The sequence below is a fragment of the Myodes glareolus genome, chromosome 15, assembly GCF_982192425.1.
Source record: "Myodes glareolus chromosome 15, mMyoGla1.1, whole genome shotgun sequence".
Lineage (NCBI taxonomy): Eukaryota > Metazoa > Chordata > Mammalia > Rodentia > Cricetidae > Myodes > Myodes glareolus.
This window is the reverse complement of record NC_142040.1, coordinates 61982388-62001534: the sequence shown is the minus strand read 5'-3', so window position 1 is coordinate 62001534 and position 19147 is coordinate 61982388. Positions and strand designations below refer to the sequence as shown.

Sequence of the window (19147 nt, the reverse complement as noted above, 5' to 3'; positions counted from 1 at the left end):
CATGAGGATATGCGGTTTGGAATATGAAAAACAGTGGATTTCATTGCTGAAAATATTTCTCTACGATTGAATATCTTTGTATAGATCGGTAAATAGAAAGAACCCAACAAAGAATATCTTGATCAGAAGTTACAATTAAAATATTTAAATCTTAAGAGGACATTTCTGTTCTTATATAGAATTTAAATATTCTTGAGATAGCCAAACTATATTCATTATGCAGATACCCAGGAAAATCATCCAGTGTGAATGCTTCATGTCTGAACAAGGACTGTTTCTGAAACTTACAGCTCATGCTTGACCATGCGGAAGTTAGTATTTATATATGCATTTTGATATAGCTCTAGTTTGACTGTTAAAGTTTTTTTTTTTACCACCCTTCAATCCAGTCCATTGTTGAATAAAAAAGTCCAACCGGCACTTTATATTTTACAACTTTCACTTCTTTCAGCGTTCTTCAGAAAGAATCAAAATAAAGGCTTCAATTGCTACTTTATTCCTCTGTCTAAAGTAGGAAGTTTTCTCTAAATTGACTCCTAGATTACACTCCTTTAGGACACATTCCCTTACCAGTGGAAATCCAATGAAAGAAATTGCATTTTCTTAAAATGCAAAGGTTCTGCCGTCAGTGCAGTGTTAAGAACCAGATCTCAGAGATTATGTCTTTGCTGTTTATTCCTGCCAGAAAGACATAGCAATAATCTCTCCTAGCTAAGTCAAGTGGAAGATGAATGACTAGCAATGCTTCCTTTTTTACAATATTATCATTTTCAGAACACTTGACAGATTAGGAGTGCCTTAGACCCATTATCTCCTGCATGTGTCACAACAGGTCTATAGGAGAGATACTATAATTATGGCCATGTCAAAAAACATAAGAACAAGACTTAGCTATCTTAACTAATTGGCCATAGTTACAGAGCAAGTGCATGCCCTCGGGGGAGTTAGGCTTGAGTGAGGTTACATGCAGAATATGTTTCTATAGATGTACCCTATCTACTGGCTCGAAGGATGATAGCTTTATAAGATATTAAGTCAATTATAATGTATTAATTTGTAAAGCAAGACTTTTTTCAATATGTACTAGTTAAATGAGCTTAGACCACTAATAAACAAAATGGAAAAAGTTTAAAATTGCCTCGGTATTTTATGGCATGTCTATTATAACACATAGGACACAAAGACTTGCTCTCTCTCCTCAAGGAAGCACTCTTCTTGCATTAGCCTTAACAGTAAACCAGAAATTCCATCTCTTTTTGTTTGTTTGTTGAGTTATGGTGATTTATTGTATGGAACCTATCTTAAATGTGCAGCCTTATATATGATTTTTCTAGACTGTCATTTTTGTGACTCTCATATTAGAACCACAAAGCAATTACAATTTAGAATCAGCAATTCAGAGACCCAGTATCTTTCTTGAGAATATCTTTTATTTCATGGTTTTCATGTAAGGACAAGGTGGTCAGGAGGTATTCTTGCAATGACTGAGACTCGTCACATTTATTTCTGGGCTAAAATGTAAAGACCACCTAATCTTCATGGGAGTAGCTATGCTTTCTACCTGTGTACCATCGCCTGCATTTTTGCAGGACAAGTCTATACTTACCGTACTCATACTTTAGAAATAAGTTATAGGTTTAATATATTAATTTTCTGTCATTTTACACGAATGCAGAATAGGCCAAAAATTTATCAGTCTATAAAACTATGATTAAAATTCTGCTTATTGATATAGATTACGTTTGTTTGTGTGTGTGTGTGTGTGCACACGCTTGGGTGTGTGTGTGTGTGTGTGTGTGTGTAATATATAGACAGATTCTTGATTTTCTTTCTAATTGTTGTTGGACTTTTTTGCGTAATATATAGTGTAATTTGATTTAAGAGTTTTTTTTTAATTTCATCTGTTTTGCTTATTTTCTAACTATTGGTATGTATATCATATTCATGTAGATGCCTACAGAGGCCAAAGTTGTGTTGGCAGAGGCTCTTTTTTTGTTCCCTGCCTCTCAGACCTGAAATAATCACACAGAAACTATATTATTTGCAATACTGTTTGGCCAATAGCTTAGGTATATTTCTAGCTGGCTCTTATATCCTAAACTAATCCATCTCCATTCATCTATGCATCACCATAAGGTCATGGCCACTGGTAAAGTTTCGGTGGGCTCTGGTGGAGGTGTCTATCTCTGTGGCGGCTACATGGCTCTGCTTTATTTCTCTCTCTCTCTCTCTCTCTCTCTCTCTCTCTCTCTCTCTCTCTCTCTCTCTCTCCTTGCTTGGATTTCTCACTAAGCCATTCGTTGAAAGCAGCTTTATTCATTAACCAATAAAAGCAACATATATACAGAAGGACTTTCCACACCAAAGGTGGGCACTGAATCCACTGGAACTTGAATTGCAGAAACTTTTTGAGCCATTTGTTTTCGATGTTGGAAAGCAAATCTATTTCATTTTGTTTGTTTCACTTTGTTTTTGCAAGACGAGTAAGTACTCTTATCTGCTAATCTGAGTTCCTAGGCTCTACGCTCTAGTTTTTAGATTTTAGCAGATAATTGGAATAAAAGGTACTATCATACACCACAGACATACAATCTAACTTACACTTGTGGTTTTATGACAACTGTGCGTTTGGCAGTTAATTGTATTAAGTTTTCCAGTTTAATGTTAATTTTGTGACATCACTCTCTCTTTAATCAAATAATATTGTATCTATTTTTGTATAGAAAATCAGGTATTGCTAAATTATAGACAGACATTCTTTCTTCATATGAGAAAGTTTACATAAGTTCATAAGAAACAAATAAACTTTATTGAATTTAAACTTATTAATTGTTGTTATACTTATTTGAGTTCACATATTCATATTCATTTTCAAATAGTAATTTTTCTATATTGTCTAATATTCTACTTGTCTTTGGGATGAATATGAATTATCCTTAACTTCTTTTTAATTTCAGATCGCTAAAAGTGACTTTGAATTTAAATGATTAAACGTGCGCACGTGTGTGTGTGTTTGTGTGTTTGCAAGTGTGTGAGGGTGTGGAGAGAGTGTGTTGGGATTTGGTATTAGGAACTCACACATACTAGGCAAATGCTCTAGACTGAGCTTTAGTCCCAGTCTAAATTTTATGAAGTCTTTACAGTTCTTTACTTTTAGCGACTGCTTTATTCTGTGTAAATGTGTCCCATAAAATGTTTTCTGATATTGCACAAGGAATATATAATAATCAAGTGAATCAAAATGGATAATCCACATAGCTCCTAGATGTATAGTGACACGTGTCAATAACATCATAAGTTGGAGAAAAGTAAAACATGCATTCTACCTAAAATAATAGCTAAATTTACTATTATTTTACGTTCATTTAGTGTGTGTGTATGGGTGTGCATATGTATGCACATTCATGCATCAATGTACATGTACATACGTGTGCTACAGTGTGCATATGGAGCTGAGAAGACAAATTGCAGGAATCTTTTCTCCTATTCTACCATTTGGGCCATGGAAATTAAACTCATATTCCCAGCCTTGGTGGCAAACACTTTTAACCGCTGAGTCATCTTGAAGACCTGAACTCCTAGTTTCCAATTGCTCATAAGACTTTCTCCATTCCCTCATATGTTTCTATAATGAAAAGTAAGAATATGGCAACAGCAATGTAATAGTCCTTTGTTTTGTGTTTATATAAATACATTAGAACACACTATGCTTATTCATTGATTGTCATACACTTCATTGATCAGAATGTCCTATAGAAGTTCACTGTGCTGAGTTTGCCATCAGTTTGAACTTAGTACATGGGATAGTCTACACTACAGAACTGATGCTAGCAATGAAAAATGATTTAATATCAAACAGGTTTTGGTTATTTACCTCCCCACCTACTTTGCTTGGAAGTATAGAGGCGATTAAGGCTACCCTGGGTAGTGACTGTGGTGAACACAATTTTCCATGGTTATCTTTAAATCCTAGAGAAGCCATCCTATCCCAACAAAGAGATAGACATCTCGGAGCAATAGAAACAGCAAATTATCTTCAGGCATTGACTGAGAACACAGACAACTAGCCAGAACACCAGCCTACAGTTCTTCTTATGGTATCCCTATGTAGAAGCAATAGCTATAGCACTGGCCTGAACAGCCCCCACGAACTGCAGAAGGATGGGGAATTAATACAGTGTTCTGATATCTTTACAAGATTTCCCATCTCATGACACCTATGGAAGGAAAGTGGAATTCCATATTTGGGAAATATGACTGGTCACTTTAAAACCACATTTGGATACCATGACAAATGATACACACAAGGCAGCTACATATTTTGTTTGCACTTGAGTATTTCAGATTAGTTATTGAAATTCAGAACAAAAAGTATTGTGACAGCATGCAATTGTATTTTAAAGAGTGTATCTAATTACTTAAAAATGGTTTTATAGTAATTGACCCACACAATTGCAAGGTACACAGTCACTATTCTTCCCTGTTAAGAATGATAAATAATAGATTCTCTGTAAATTTAATGAACAAACTATTTTTGTTTATCATGATCTTATTGATCATTGTGTCAGAAATACTTCAGGCTATATTTACATGTGCAAACTAAAAGAGGAAATAAAAAAAAAGTTGGCATCATTCAAGCTAACATTGGAAAAAGTTTTACCATTGCCTTTCTAGGGACCACCCACAAAGTGAGAAGAAAAATGTGCACAAAAGTAAGACGTACTATTTCCTGAAACTAAGTGGATATTTGCCGAAACGTGTGTCTGTTAACCTCACCTCAATTCTGTAGATGGATAACAGAAATAACATACCTAAAAGTTGAGATTTTGGTATATAACCTTAAATTCCCTTCCTTACAACAAACATTTCAGAAAACAGTGTTTTTTTTCAAAGCTTATTTAATAAGAGAACCCCATCTACCTTGTATAAGAACTATACCTTACACCTATAGAATAATCAATCCTTTAGCTTAATTTCTCTGAAAAAGTTTATCAAACACTGTAAACATTTATATTTCAGTTCCTTATTGCACACTTTTAAACTCTCAGAGATTCAATCCTGCATCCTTACACCTAACGGAAGTGCAGGGATAATGTGGAAGTAGAGACCTGCCACAGGATCTCAGAAATTGTTTGTAAATTTCTTTATCCCCAGTAAGGTTTCCGAGTCCAATTTTTTCTCTTATATCAAGTAAAAACGTCAAACAAAACCAAGTTACCTTGACACCCTGCAGGTCTCTAATCAGATTATTAAAGAAGCAAAGAAAGTCGTTCACCTTTGCACATAATATTTAATTTCTATTGATGAAAAGCAGAACTATCAGATTTTATGAGACCGCCTCCAAAATACCATTATCCCCAAATGCAGGCTCCGATCCAGGACCCTTGCTTGTAAAACTAAGCCTTGCCCTGCCATAGCCAGCCACTTACTGCAGTGCAGAATGTCAGCGCAGACAGTAAGAACTTTCCGTGCAGGGATTCCGCGCGATACAGCCAGTCAGGCACAGCAGCACTTACCTTAATTGAAATACTCTCTGTGATCAAGTGAGAAATCCTTCAGATCAACCGTGAAGCGGTGGGCAGATCGAAGTTTTCAATCAACACCCACAGAGTGGCAGCGTGCCCTGCTCCTTTGCCTCTGTTTATGCCAAGCTCCTCGCTGTCTGAAGGGAGAAAAAGATCAGCTGAAATCCTTGGAGATTTCCAGTGAGTAAATGAGTACTGAGCGATGTTTTCTAGCGGGAGTTTCTCCGTGAGCTCGCACTGTTTGCAGGCTCCCTAACTGCTGTGATGGACGCCTGTCAGGTCCCTGGAGCCAGGAGGTGTTCATTGACCTGATTAGCAGGCAACGCTCCCTGCGAGCAGGCAAAGCATGCGGAGAGGTTGTGGGTCTCCTGGGAATCAGAAAAGGAACCAAGGCCCCTGGGGAAACTGGTCTTTCCCAGTCTGATGGATAAACTACAACTCCGGCTATAATTTATAGGGTGATTAGCCACAGTGTTAGCCATTGCAGGACTTCAGCAAATCTGCTTTCCCCGGCTGATTTTGCAAGACGCATTCATGTTAGATATAAGGCGCAGCGAGACAATTACTAGACTGATCGGGCTGATTTGTAAGCCAAGTCTAAAGCTGAAACGTGTTTAAAGCAATGCGATAAAAGAGATAGATGGATTTGCCTTTGCCCCCAGCCTGCCACATATATCAACCTTTGTCTAACTAAAATGACTTCAAAGGGCAACTCTCTGACTTGTGGAAAGGTAGTATTCATCCTAAATAAGCATTATCCGGCAGTTTTGTACAGACACAAGCATATGCACCAAAGCGTGCAAAACAGAGGGCTGCTCTGTACTTTTTCAAGTAGCATTTTTATATTAACATCACATTTACAAAAAAAGGTTTATGTTACCCAGAGTAGCAACAGAAGAGTCTCTGACACCCTATTATCTCTAAATGTTGCTGGGAAGAAAGAAACAGCAACAATGATCTTTGTATCCAAGAGGGGGAAATACTAAGTGGCTGTTTAAATGTAGCCAGGTGTCTTTACCTCCCTGCTCCTCCCCATCCATCATTCACCCCCTCACCCACTTCTCAGTATCCTCGACTCTTTCCCATCCAAAGTTACGAGGCCCCCGGAGAGATCTAATGCTCTGGAAAAGGTCACGAAACTGAATGTTGAAGCCCCAAACGGTTAATTTTTGACAGCTCTCACTTTTGCAGGAGAAAATTATGCAAATAACATAAAAAGAACAGATGAAAAAAGTCATTTGCATGTCTTGAGGGTGAGAAAATTCTCATTGCCAGAGAGGCAACTGACGACTGTCCTCTCACAGTAAGAGCATGTGACATATTCAGCATGCCTTCTCCATGTTAGGGCTCAACTGGGACATCTGGCGTCCCCTTGGGGTGCGAGGCGTGTGTTTGCGAGGGAGGTATGCACTTCTTGCCTTGCGGTGCTCACGTGTATATGAGATAACTCCCAAATCCATACTACAAAATGTCTCAAACACACACAATAGAAGATTTGTTTGCCTTGTCCACACCAAATCATTTTCCTGTTTGGATTTGTCTCTTTAAAAGACTAACTCGGTGATGGAACTTCTTAGTGAAGAGAAAGCTGAAGTTTGGAACTGACTTGCTTGCTGCGCATAGGGCCGGGCTCTCACTGAGGGAAGGCACAGATTCCTAGGGAGAGGTCCCAGAAGGAGAGACTGCTCCAGCATCCCGTGAAGAGGTCTGGTGCTCCCTCAACTGGTGGAGGGTGAGAGCTGAAGGTGAAAAAAAGCTTGATCGATTCACTTCAGAAGAAGGAAACAACTCTTGCTACTCTTAGGCAGGAAGCACATTATCCAATTATAGACAGGCGGTGGAGGGCTCCGGCAGAAACGAGGCTCCTTAAATCGAAATTAATGCACCCGCTCGTAAATAGCAAGCAGGAACTACACCTGCTAATTTCTTCACAGAGCGCTCCAGCTAGGCTGTAACAGGGCACTTACAAGTGGCGCTCGGTAACATTTTATGTCTCTGATGTGTAGGTGTTCATGCAGTTAAAGCACTCTGCCCCTGTATCGATTGGCGTACCATGCAGTGTACCTCTGCTTAAATAGTGGTCTCTTTTGGAAACTTTTTAAAGCCTTAACACTGTACTGACTTTCCTGAATCCTGTCCACCAGTAATTACTATTTAAAAGGAAGGGGGATGCAGTAGGAATTACCTTTGTGCCAAAAGAGATGTTGATTGAATAATGTAGCACTCATGGTCCTCCCACATACCAAGACCTCATTCCCCAGTAAGACCCATTTCTACAATGTGTCTTCAGTATATATTAATCTATTATGCGACTATGAAAAGAATAACAGAATTTTGTGAGAAGAACATGAAACGACATGAATGATGTGACTGTACTCGGTGTCACACTTAATCAGGGATTCTATTGCTGTGATCAAATCCCATGACCCAAAAGCAAGTTGGGAGGAAAAGGTGTATGTGGCTTATACTTCCATATTGCTGTCCATATTGAAGGAAGTCAGAACAGGAACTTCAGCAGGGCTGGATCCTACAGGCAGGAGCTGATGCAAAGGTCATGAAAGAGGTACTGCTTATTGGATTGCTTTCCCTGGCTTACTCAGCATGCTTTCTTCATTTTCAGAGGACATTTTTTAGAAGTCAGTTACCTCACTGGACCATTTGGGCTCTGGGGATCTAACTCAGGTAGTTATTCTTGGTCTGAAACACCTTTATCAATGAGCCATCTTAGTGGTTCTCTTTCAATTATTTTGTTAATTAAAGCTCAAAGAATATAAATAAATTTAGTTAATGCTAACGAGGCAGTGTAGTTAACTGCAACTGTAAAACTTCAATGATATTTATGAAATTTCCAGTTTTGAAAACAAAAGTAAATCTGCTGGAGGGCTTGGAAGAGTAGCCCCGTGACACGCCTGGGCAACACAGTTGAACTGGCCCTGACAGTGTAGGTATGGGAGATCTGACCCTGAAGCCATTAAAGTAGGAAAACTGGTCCCAGACATCAACTTCCTCTTGACTACAAAGGGTGAACTCATCAAGGCAATGCAGGAGAGCTCACCCTGCTAGTGAGGATGAGGGTGAGCTGGCGGACTGACCAACACTGCAACTACCCAGGCCCAGAAACAGGGTTATGGGTTGGCCCACACCAATATCAACCCCTTCTGTGAACTGCAGACCCAAAGTAGGAGATTCTCCACTACACCAGGCAACAGCAGCATAGCAAAGAAGATTCCCAGCAAAGGCTCAGCACCGATAGAGTAACAGAACAAGACAATTGACTGTTTTCTTTATTATTATTATTATTATTCTTAAAAATTTACACATTTTCCCCAACTCCTGTTTCCCTCCCACTCCCCCCACCCCCTTCTCCTCCTTCTCCAGTCCTAAGATCAGTCAGGGTTCCCTGCACTGTGGGAAGTCCAAGGTCCTCCCCCATCCATCCAAGTCTAGGAAGGTGAGCATCCAAACAAACCAGGCTTCCACAAAGCCAGTCCATGCAGTAGGATAAAAACCCAGTGCCATTGTCCTTGGCTTCTCAGTCAGCCCTCACTGACAGCCACATTCAGAGAGTCCAGTTTGATCACATGCTCCATCAGTCCCAGTCCAGCTGGCCTTGGTGAGCTCCCATTAGATCAGTCCCACCATCTCAGTGGGTGGACACACTCCTCGCAAGAGGGTTCCTGAACTGGCCTTGTCCCATAGCCACACTGATCAATATCTTGCATATCACCATAGAACCTTTATCTGGCAATAGATGGAGATAGAAACAGAGACCCACATTGGAGTACTGGACTGAGCTCCCAAGGTCCAAATGAGGAGCAGAAGGAGGGAGGACAATTGACTCTTTACAATGAACACTTACAAGTAAAGATACATGGACAAATGGATTTGCTGCATGACTCCTTATGTCCCACTGTAGCATCAATAATGAGATTTTTTTCCTTTTATTTCTTTTCTTTTTTCTTAAACTTAGTGGGGGGGCTACAAAGGCAGAGGGCAAATATGAAGGGGCAGGATACAAATGGGATCTAAATGCATGATGTGAAAGACAAAAAAAATAAATAAAAAGAAAGAAATTTTAAAAAAGGAAACAAAAGATGTTCTTCCCATGGGATAGAAAAATTACTTTGACATTTTGTTAAAGATTTATAATTGAATACATATTTCATAGTCATATCTTTGTTTATCAAAGTTTATCTTTGTTGTTTTGTTATTGTTGTCTTGTTTTGTTTTGTTTTGTTTCTTTCTGGAGGGTTTCTCTGTGTAACAGCTGTAGGTGTCCTGAAACTCAACTTTATAGACCAGGCTGGCCTCAGACTCACAGAAATCCACCTATATCTGCCTCCCAAGTACTGACATTAAAGGTGTGTGCCTCCACTGCTAAGCTAGTTTTGCTTTAATATATTAGGAATATATCAGGAAATATATTATTAGAAAATAAGATTCAAATATTAATAGACTAAAACTAAACTAATCTATGGTATTCAATTTTTTGTAACATATAGTGTATCTTGGTCAAATAAACACCCAATGTTCAGGTAACATCTTAGAGGAGAGCACAAAAAGATAGTAAGAGCCAGAGAATCAGGACATCTTCTTTTTTAAAACCGTGTCTTCAAAATATAAAGGGAAGCCATACCCTCAATCAGAGTATGGCTGACTAAACAAGAGCCGAACAATGACAACACCAGTAGACCTGCTAATTTGGATAACTGGTGAGGGAAATCACACAATCACTGCTTATAGATAAAGAACTATAGGCAATTAACTACGAGAGAGAGAGAGAGAGAGAGAGAGAGAGAGAGAGAGAGAGAGAGAATTTATTTTTCCCCAGAGTAAACCTTCTAATTGGTTGATTGGTTGTCCAATACTAAGTAGTCAGCCCTAAAAACAAATACATACATGCAACACAAAATGGACAGTAGTATATGTGAGAGTATGTGTGTGTGTGTGCATGTGTGTGTGTGCATGTGTGTGAGTGTGTGTGCGTGTGTGTACAGAAATTTTTTCTGCCTCACCCAATCCCAAGGTCCTTTTTAACAAATCACTCAGAGGTTTAACATGAATTATAAACTGTTTGATTTATTAGCTCAGGTTTATTATTAAGTAGCTCTTACAACTAAATTAGCTTATATCCCTACCAAATAAATTAACCTGTTTCTATTAGTCTGTATTTTACCATGAAGTTTGTGACTTGTTACCTCCCATCTTGCTTTCCCTGAATGCTGCTGACATCTCTCTGATTCCACCCTTCTCCCTATATTTCTGCTTGGATTTTACTCCCTGACTTTATTCTGCCTGGCTATTGGTCAAATCAGATTTTTTTATTAATCAAATTAATAAAACATATTCACAGCATACAAAGGGATTATCCCACAGCATATGTGTGATCTTCTCTGTATGTGACAATAATAACCAGAGAATAAAGGACCATGATCTGAGAAGGAGTATAAAGGACATTGGAGAAGATCGAAGGAGAAAGAAAATGGAAATGATGTAAGTATAACAAATAAAATCAGTTAAAATTAAAAAGCCTCATCATTTAGTTGTTTCACTAACATTCTAAAATGTAGTGGTCATTTATGTTAGAAAACTGTTTGTTTCAAAATTTTTTATTGAAATATACATTAACTACACCAAATTTAGTATGATTTATACTATCCAAGCTTTGTCTACAAACTCCTAAAGAAGACTTAAATACAACCATTTCATCTTTCTTTGAAATTGCTAGACATATTCAAAGATTTGAGAGAAATAGTATGACCACGGTTTTTTAAATATGTCTGATAAAAATATGTCTATAAAGGAATGATGATCACTCAAATTAATTCAGTCTTTATACTTTGCCAGTAAGTTTCTTACTTATTATTTCATTTTATTCTTACAGGAATCTTAGGAAATAGGTTACCTTAAGTATTTTTTATCATATTTCCTTGACAGGAAAATGAGAAATAAAAAGGGCAAGTACTTGTCCTTTTAACTTTGCTCTTTGGGGAGAAACACAATGGTCTCTTTTCTAAGTTAGGGTTTCTACTGTTGCGGCCAAACACAATGACCAAAACGCAAATTGGGGAGAAAAGGGTTTATTTGGTCAACCCTTCAAAACTGCCATTCATCACTGAGGGAAGTCTGGACACAAACTCAAACAGGGCAGGATCCTGGATGCAAGAGTTGATACAGAGGCGAAAGAGGGATGCTGCCTACTGGCTTCCTTACATGGCTTGTTCAACCTGCTTTCTTAGGAACCCAGGATCACCAGCCCAGAGATGGCACTACCCAACACTGGCTGGGCACTCCCCTGCTGATAACTAATTGAGGTAATTCCATACAGCTGAATCTCATGGAGGCATTTCCTCAATTTAGACTCCTTCCTCTCTGATGACTATAGCTTGTATCAAGTTGACACACAGAATCAGCTACTACATCTTCTTTTCAGGAAAGTGTTATTGCTTTCTGCTTCCTAGTAAATACAATCATGTGTATCATGGTGTAAAAAAAATGGGCACCAAATGAGAGTATACATTTAAATACCTATTTGAAAAATTCAAAAATATTATTAAAAAATGCAAACTTATTTAAGTTTGTCCCAAATAAAATAAACGATGAACATCTTTTAATGGAAGGAAAATTACCTGAGTCAATGGGTGAGTTACAGTTGATATGTCCTGGGATATTTGCTTAGATTGCTCACTTTGCCAGATATTGGCTATTTTTACATAAATTTGGAATATGTTGTGATAATTTTCTAAATGTAAATTTTAAATTCTTGTCTTAATTTTAAGATTCAAAATGACTGTATATTAAATTATTACTTCATTACAATTTTTGTGTGGATTTAATAATCAGGTAAAAAATAAATTCCATAGCATTGGAGTTATTTTAAAGATAAAAAACTAAGCAAATGTAGTAGCAACTGATCATGTAACATCAGCAACAAGCATACACTTTCACAAAAATATATTCTGATTAGTAATAGATTCTCACAAGTTACAGTAATTTCTGCCTCAGTCCAAACCATGGAGGTTCTGTAACTATATTTACTAACATTTAAGGGATATTTTTCAAATTATTGAGACTAGCTTTTCTTATATACACTGAAAAAAGTGAGAAATCATTAAATTTAGAAGGGGATCAAAATTGAACATGCTATCAGAAGTTTGAGATTACAGTGAGAATTTGTCTGCTATCTGGCTTTATAACCTTCAGACATTTAAAAAATTTACAGTTAATAATTTCACAGGAACTGGCTATTACAAATAGTGCTGCTATGAACATAGTTGAGCAAATGCTTTTGTGGTATGATAGGGCATCTCTTGGGTATATTCCCAAGTTGGAATCCTAGGTGCCCCTCAATAGAAGAATGGTTAAAGAAGGTGTGGAACATATACACATTAGAGTTTTACTCAGCGATAAAAAACAATGACATCTTGAATTTTGCATGCAAATGGATGGACATAGAAAACGCTTTACTGAGTGAGGTAAGCCAGACCCAAAAAGAGGAATATGGTTTGTATTCACTCATAAGTGGATTCTAGACATAATTAAAGGTCTTTGAGCCTATTATTCGTGATCCTAGAGAAGCTAAATAAGAAGGTGAACCTGAAGAAAATCATGTAGTTATCCTCCTGGAGACTGGAAATAGACAAGAGTCCCAGGTAACCTCGGGTGCATAGGGGGTGGGGTGGGAGGGTTGTTGGAAGGGGAGACGGTTAGAGAGAAGGGAGTAGGGGAGGATTGGGGAAAGCTCGGTGGACTGGGATGGGGGGAGGGAGGAAGGATGGATATGGGATCAGGGAAGAATATATTTCAACTAAGGGAGTCATTTTAGGGTTTACAGGAGACTTGATTATAAATGGGATCCCAGGTCCAAGGAGAGATCCCCAGATTGTTCTCTGGACAGAGGAGAGGGTGCCTGAACCGGCCTTGGCCCATAACCATACTGATGAATATTTTGCTTATCACCATAGAACCTTTATCTGGCGATGAATGGAGATAGAGACAGAGACCCACATCGGATTACCGGACTTAACTCCCTAGGTCCAAAGGAGAAGGAGAAGGAAAGAGAACGTGAGCAAAGAAGGCAAGACCAGAGGGAACCTTCATCCAAAGATGGATGGTGATACAGACGGAGACCCACATTGGAGCACCGGACTGAGCCCCCCAAGGTCCAAATGAGGAGCAGAAGGATGAAGAAAATGAAAAAGGAAATAAGGATGCGAGGGATGCGATCACCCACTGATACAAGGGGATGGATCTAATGAGAGTTTACCAAGGCCAGTTGGACTGGGACTGTATGAGGACACAATCCAACCAGATACTCTGAATGTGGCCGGATTCTCTGAATGTGGTTGGCCTGGAGTCTTTCTGAAAAGCCATTGACAATGACACTGAGACTTGTTTCCTCTGCATATACTGGATTTTGCGGATCCAGTCTGTCTGGACACTCACCTTCCTGGACCTGGAGGGAGGGGGGAGGAACTTGAACTTCCCTCAGGGCAGGAAACCCTGACTACTCTTAGGGATGGAGAGGGAGGAGGAGAGGGAGTGGGGGAAGTGGGAGGGTGTTGGGAGGGGGGCGGAAATGGAAACTTTTATAATTTAATAAACTTTGAAAAGTTAAAAAAATTTCACAGGAAAATGTGAGGAAATTAAAATGTATTAACTTTAAGTTTACAACCAGTGCCAAAATACATTATCAAACTAATAATTTTTGATATCCTTTCTACCTCCTGCAGAAATAACCTGGCAGTCACGAACAAAAGGTTATATGCAAACACACGTTTTCTCCTCTTTCACCTCTCAGTGTTCCTCACAGTTTATTTCATTCTGTAAATAACATTATAACAAGAATATTTTGTTTTCATAGTTTAAAGTAATTTGTGAATCAGCCATGAGTTGCTGATTTTATGTTCCACATAGTGTAAGTGAAAAACTTAAGGTTATGAGTGTTCTCTGATAATTTTTAAATAATTATAACATTTTTCTTCAAAGATACATTTGATTTTGTCTGACTAAATTAATGGTTAATTGTATTTTTTATAAATTTTTGGCATAGTAAAAATAAAATTGAAGTCTTTTTGCTTAAATTAACTAAGAATTAACTTAAAAGTAAACACATATTAAGAATAATATGAGTGTATTTATGCCATCTTTTTGCATTCACACTAAAATAATAAAAAAGTATGAATAATTAAAAGGAAATAGGCTTTCAGGGGATATTTTATTTGGTCGTAAAATTTCCTTGTTAGCTCAGAATTATATTTTGTATTTTATATGCATGCATTAATTCTAAAAATAAAATACATGATATTAAAATTTTCTATCAATATATAATTTTAGATTTATTCTAGTCTAGTGATGATGAAAATTCTTACTAGAGAGTACAAACCACACATATTTCTTCCTGAATAACAAAATTTTAAAAATCACTAAACAGCTGTACATTCAAACATATGCATGTATAGTACCGATGATCAAAAAAGAAGGTTATCTTGTTATTGTACAGATAGAATGAGTCTTTTTGGAGAATAAAAAAGCACTTTTAAAAAACAGACTTAAGTGTGGAAACATACAGATGTACAGATGTTATAAGCAGGCCCAGATATGTTGCTGAGTTTACATTCCTACAATTTAATACATCTTTCTTTAGTTAGTCTGATTTCTCAAGAAAATCAACTTTATATTATTGTTTTAAAAAGTCATTTCTATAATCATATGTCTATTAGCATCCTTAACCACAATGAATAGGAAGTCTGTCAAGGATGCAAAACACAGGCACATATTGTTAAAAAAGAATGAAATTGCAAAATTAAGGTGAAAGTATAATTTGCTAATTTCTTAAGGAGTTAAGCATAATATCTCTATGGGATGTAGCTAGCTCTCTCCTGAAATCATCATCCCAAGTAAAAGAAAACATGTGTCTCTGCACAGTCTTTTATATACTAGTGTTCAAATGTTCATAAAGCCCACAAACTGAAGATTGTCCACATATCCCTCGAGAAGCAGACTAGGAGAACTCTAATACCTGCCTGGACTGGAGTACTGCTCAACAGAGAGCCTAAGCAGGGAACTGGTCACATTCTTGAAAACCGAATTGTCACCTGATTAAGTCAGTGAGAAAAAAAATCTAATATAAACTCAATGACATTATTCTGGATTTATGTAACATTTAAAATTATGCAAATTAATCTGCAATGAAAGACAATTAGAGGTGATCGCCCTGATAGGGGTTAGGAGACAGTGGCAGACAGGAAAGCATGTGGAAAGCTCTCTGGATAATAGAAATGGTCAACACATTGCTAATGGAGCTGGATTCAAAGATGAAATATGCTCATAAGATATATGTAACTTATAACTTTAGTATATACATCTTATTTAAATATGTAACCTATCAAATAAATAAAGAAAACTGTCATATCTTATTTTACCATTAACAAAGCATCACAAAAATTAATATATTAATATCCTATCATGTCCACAATAATCTGAAATTTCCATATATTTATTCATTTTCTTTTTCTGATTTTATTGCTATTTGGCATTGAAGTGTGTGTGAGTGTGTATGTGTGTGTGTGTGTGTGTGTGTGTGTATACATATGTAAGTGCAGTCACCTAAGGAGGTACGAGAGAGTGTCAGACTCCTGGAGCTGCAGTTACAGGTATTTGTGAGCTGCCCAGTGTAAACTGAGACCAAAAGTTTGGTCCTAAGAAAAAACAGCAAGTTTTCTTCTAACCACTGACCCATCTCTCAAGTCCTTACAATTACCCTTTTTTTCCCCTAAGGAATACCTATGGAATAGGGGAAAATCACCTCTTTTGTATTCCTGATGGTTTCTCAAATTGCACAAAACATTCTCTATTCAATTACAGTTTAAGACAACTTTAAAATTAATGTCCTAGTAGCTATCCAGATAATAGTTTAGTAAAAATTTATATTGGGGAATAAATGCCATCAGTGCTCAAAATATAAGGGCTGTAAAACGTTTAATTCCTTCTGGATGCATATCTAGCTTTGTCCATTTGTTTCTCCCTGCTACTGGAGTACCATCCTAGTACAGCTTCAGCACCCCGCCTGCAGCCCGGGAAATGTGTTATGGAAAAACAATTGTGTTTCCTGGGCTCCTAACAGAGTTTGACAGGCTGGAAGATGAAAATACCCTACACAGCATCATAAACTTAAGATAGCTACAAAGTAGCCATCAAAAGATCCGTCTTATTCTTATTTTCTTGATTATAAAATAGAATGCTTTATTGAGACCTTTTGATGATTCTATTAACCTCTACATGCCGTGTTTCATCCTCCATTCATTTGCAATGACTGGAGTGCCCAGTTTCTTCTCCTGCCAAATTGTTCTTTCCCAGGTTTCGCAGAAGTCAATAATTTGCTGCCACATCAAAGGGAATAAATGTCTTCTATCTGCTTTATTGGCTCTGCTTTCCTTATTAAAATTATATACCTCTCCACAATTATATAAGGTTGAACATATCCCTGGATGGCGGGGAGTCTGAAGTAACACTTTCATTCTATTGGCCATCATCTATGTAGTAACGGCAGAGCAGTGCTGAAGACGATGGGGACTTTCCACGTTATTCCTAACGCTAAAGTAACACAACAGCATGGCACCCAGAAATTCTGCACACTTAGGCTAGTTCTTGAAATCAGATTTGCCTATGTTTCTTCAGTTGAAAATGTATGATGAAATAAGAGGTTAGGTCAATCACAAGGAGTACCGATACTGAATGACTCAAGAGATTCACGGCCCTAATGAGGAGATGAATGACCCATGGCGACTAACTAGACACTGGCTGTAAAACTAACAGGAAAAACATCCGCGTGAAGTAGTTCAGAGGGCAAAGGTTCTTACTGAAGAGGCCTGATGACCTGAGATTGAGCCCAGATTTCAGGGTGTAAGAAACAAACTAACTGGCGACTGTTGTCCCCTGAATTCTGCATTTGCACCAGGCCAATGTACGCCTTCACTCCTAGGCATCACACACGCACGCACGCACACACACACGCACACACACACGTACACACACAAATAAATGAAATATAAATAAACAACAGATTCTTCATACACCGTGTGTAACCCGAAATGAAACTAAACTTGAATTCTAAAGATTATGTATTATTTGGATACAATAACAAGTAATATTGTATATTATGTCTATTATAAAACCAGAGAAAATGCTCTGATTTACTGTTAAACATTGTAATGAAGCCTATAAATAGTGTATTAACCATTTCAGTATGAATGATAAAAATATAATAAGAGTCTCGGTAGAAAAATCAGGGAGCAATTTAATATTTTAGCTAAAAGCCAAGAGTAGTGGTCCACACCCTTAATCCCGATGCAGAGGAAGGCAGATCTCTCTGAGTTCAAGGTCAGACTGGACTACATAATGAGTTTCAGGTCAGCTAGGGATACATAATGAAAACAAGTCTCAAAAATCTCTTTGGCAAAATTTTAACAAAGGCATATGTATAGTAATGTGCCTACATTTGTCTGTGTGGAGGAATGTAGATCCATGATATCGGTATAAATGAGGCCATATAATTTATATTTCAAAGAGTGCTGATTTTGTGTGTGTTTTTGTTTTTGGAGTAGATCTTGCTTTTTCACTTCCAGTTTTAGATATCCTTGCCGGTTGTGTCGACTCTCTGTGCCTTCTCCTCCAGCGTGGTGGCATCTATTTATTATGTGCACTCCATTTTCACCCACCAGAAATCAGGAAACTGAAAAATGAGTTTTAATCCCACGGGGAAACACAAGTTACTGTGTAGTACTCGGCCTTTGAAGAACTCCTCACAGCTACTATAGACATGACCTTTTCACTTTTGGCTCTTCTCCACCTAGACTTTACTTGTAGCAGGGATGGAATTGTATCGAGGTTTGGAGCAAAAATAGACATTTTATTAAATTTGTAGTATGTATTTTACATACAAAGCACAGTTTCCCCTCACTTCTCTCATCCAATTCCATCCCACCTCCTCCCTTCAACTCCCTTCTCTCATCTTCTTCTCTCCACCATTCATTCAGAAATGGTAAGGCATCCCATGGGAGTCAACAAAGCATGTCATATTAAGTGGAGACAGCACCAAATTACTCCCCGCTGCATCATGGCTGAGCAGGGCCTCCCACCATAGGGAACAGTTCCAAAAACTCTGCTCATACGTCAGGGACCGGTCCTGGTCCCACTGCTAAAGGCCCCACAAAGAGATCAAACTGCACAACTGTCACCCACATACAGAGGGCCTAGGGTGGCCCCGCGAAGGATCCCTAGCTGGTTGTCTAGAGCCCTTGAGCTCCCACTAGCTTCAGTCAGCTGTCTCTGTGGGTTTCCCTGTCATGATCTTAACCCCCTATGCCAATATAACCCCTTCTCTTTCTCTTCAGATGGACTCCTGGAACTAGGCCCAGTGTTTGACTGTGGATCTCTGCATCTGCTTCCATCAGTAACAGGATGAAGGTCCTATGAGGACAGTTAGGGTCACCAGGAGAAGACCAGTTGTGATGCCTGAGAAAGAACATTTTCATATATACACACATTATATATATATATATATACATATACACACGTATATGTATATATATATAAGCGTATAATATATGTGTGTGCATGTA

The 19147-nt window shown here is 38.0% G+C and overlaps 1 protein-coding gene across 1 annotated transcript in view; it reads right to left on the bottom strand.

The window, feature by feature from the left end:
• Cdh12 (cadherin 12) overlaps positions 1-19147 on the bottom strand; it is a 911264-nt gene that overhangs the window by 360012 nt on the left and 532105 nt on the right. Inside the window, exon 3 of the mRNA XM_085676604.2 lies at positions 5517-5662. The gene's annotated coding sequence lies outside the window, so the exon portion shown is untranslated. The remainder of the gene's footprint in view (positions 1-5516; positions 5663-19147) is intronic.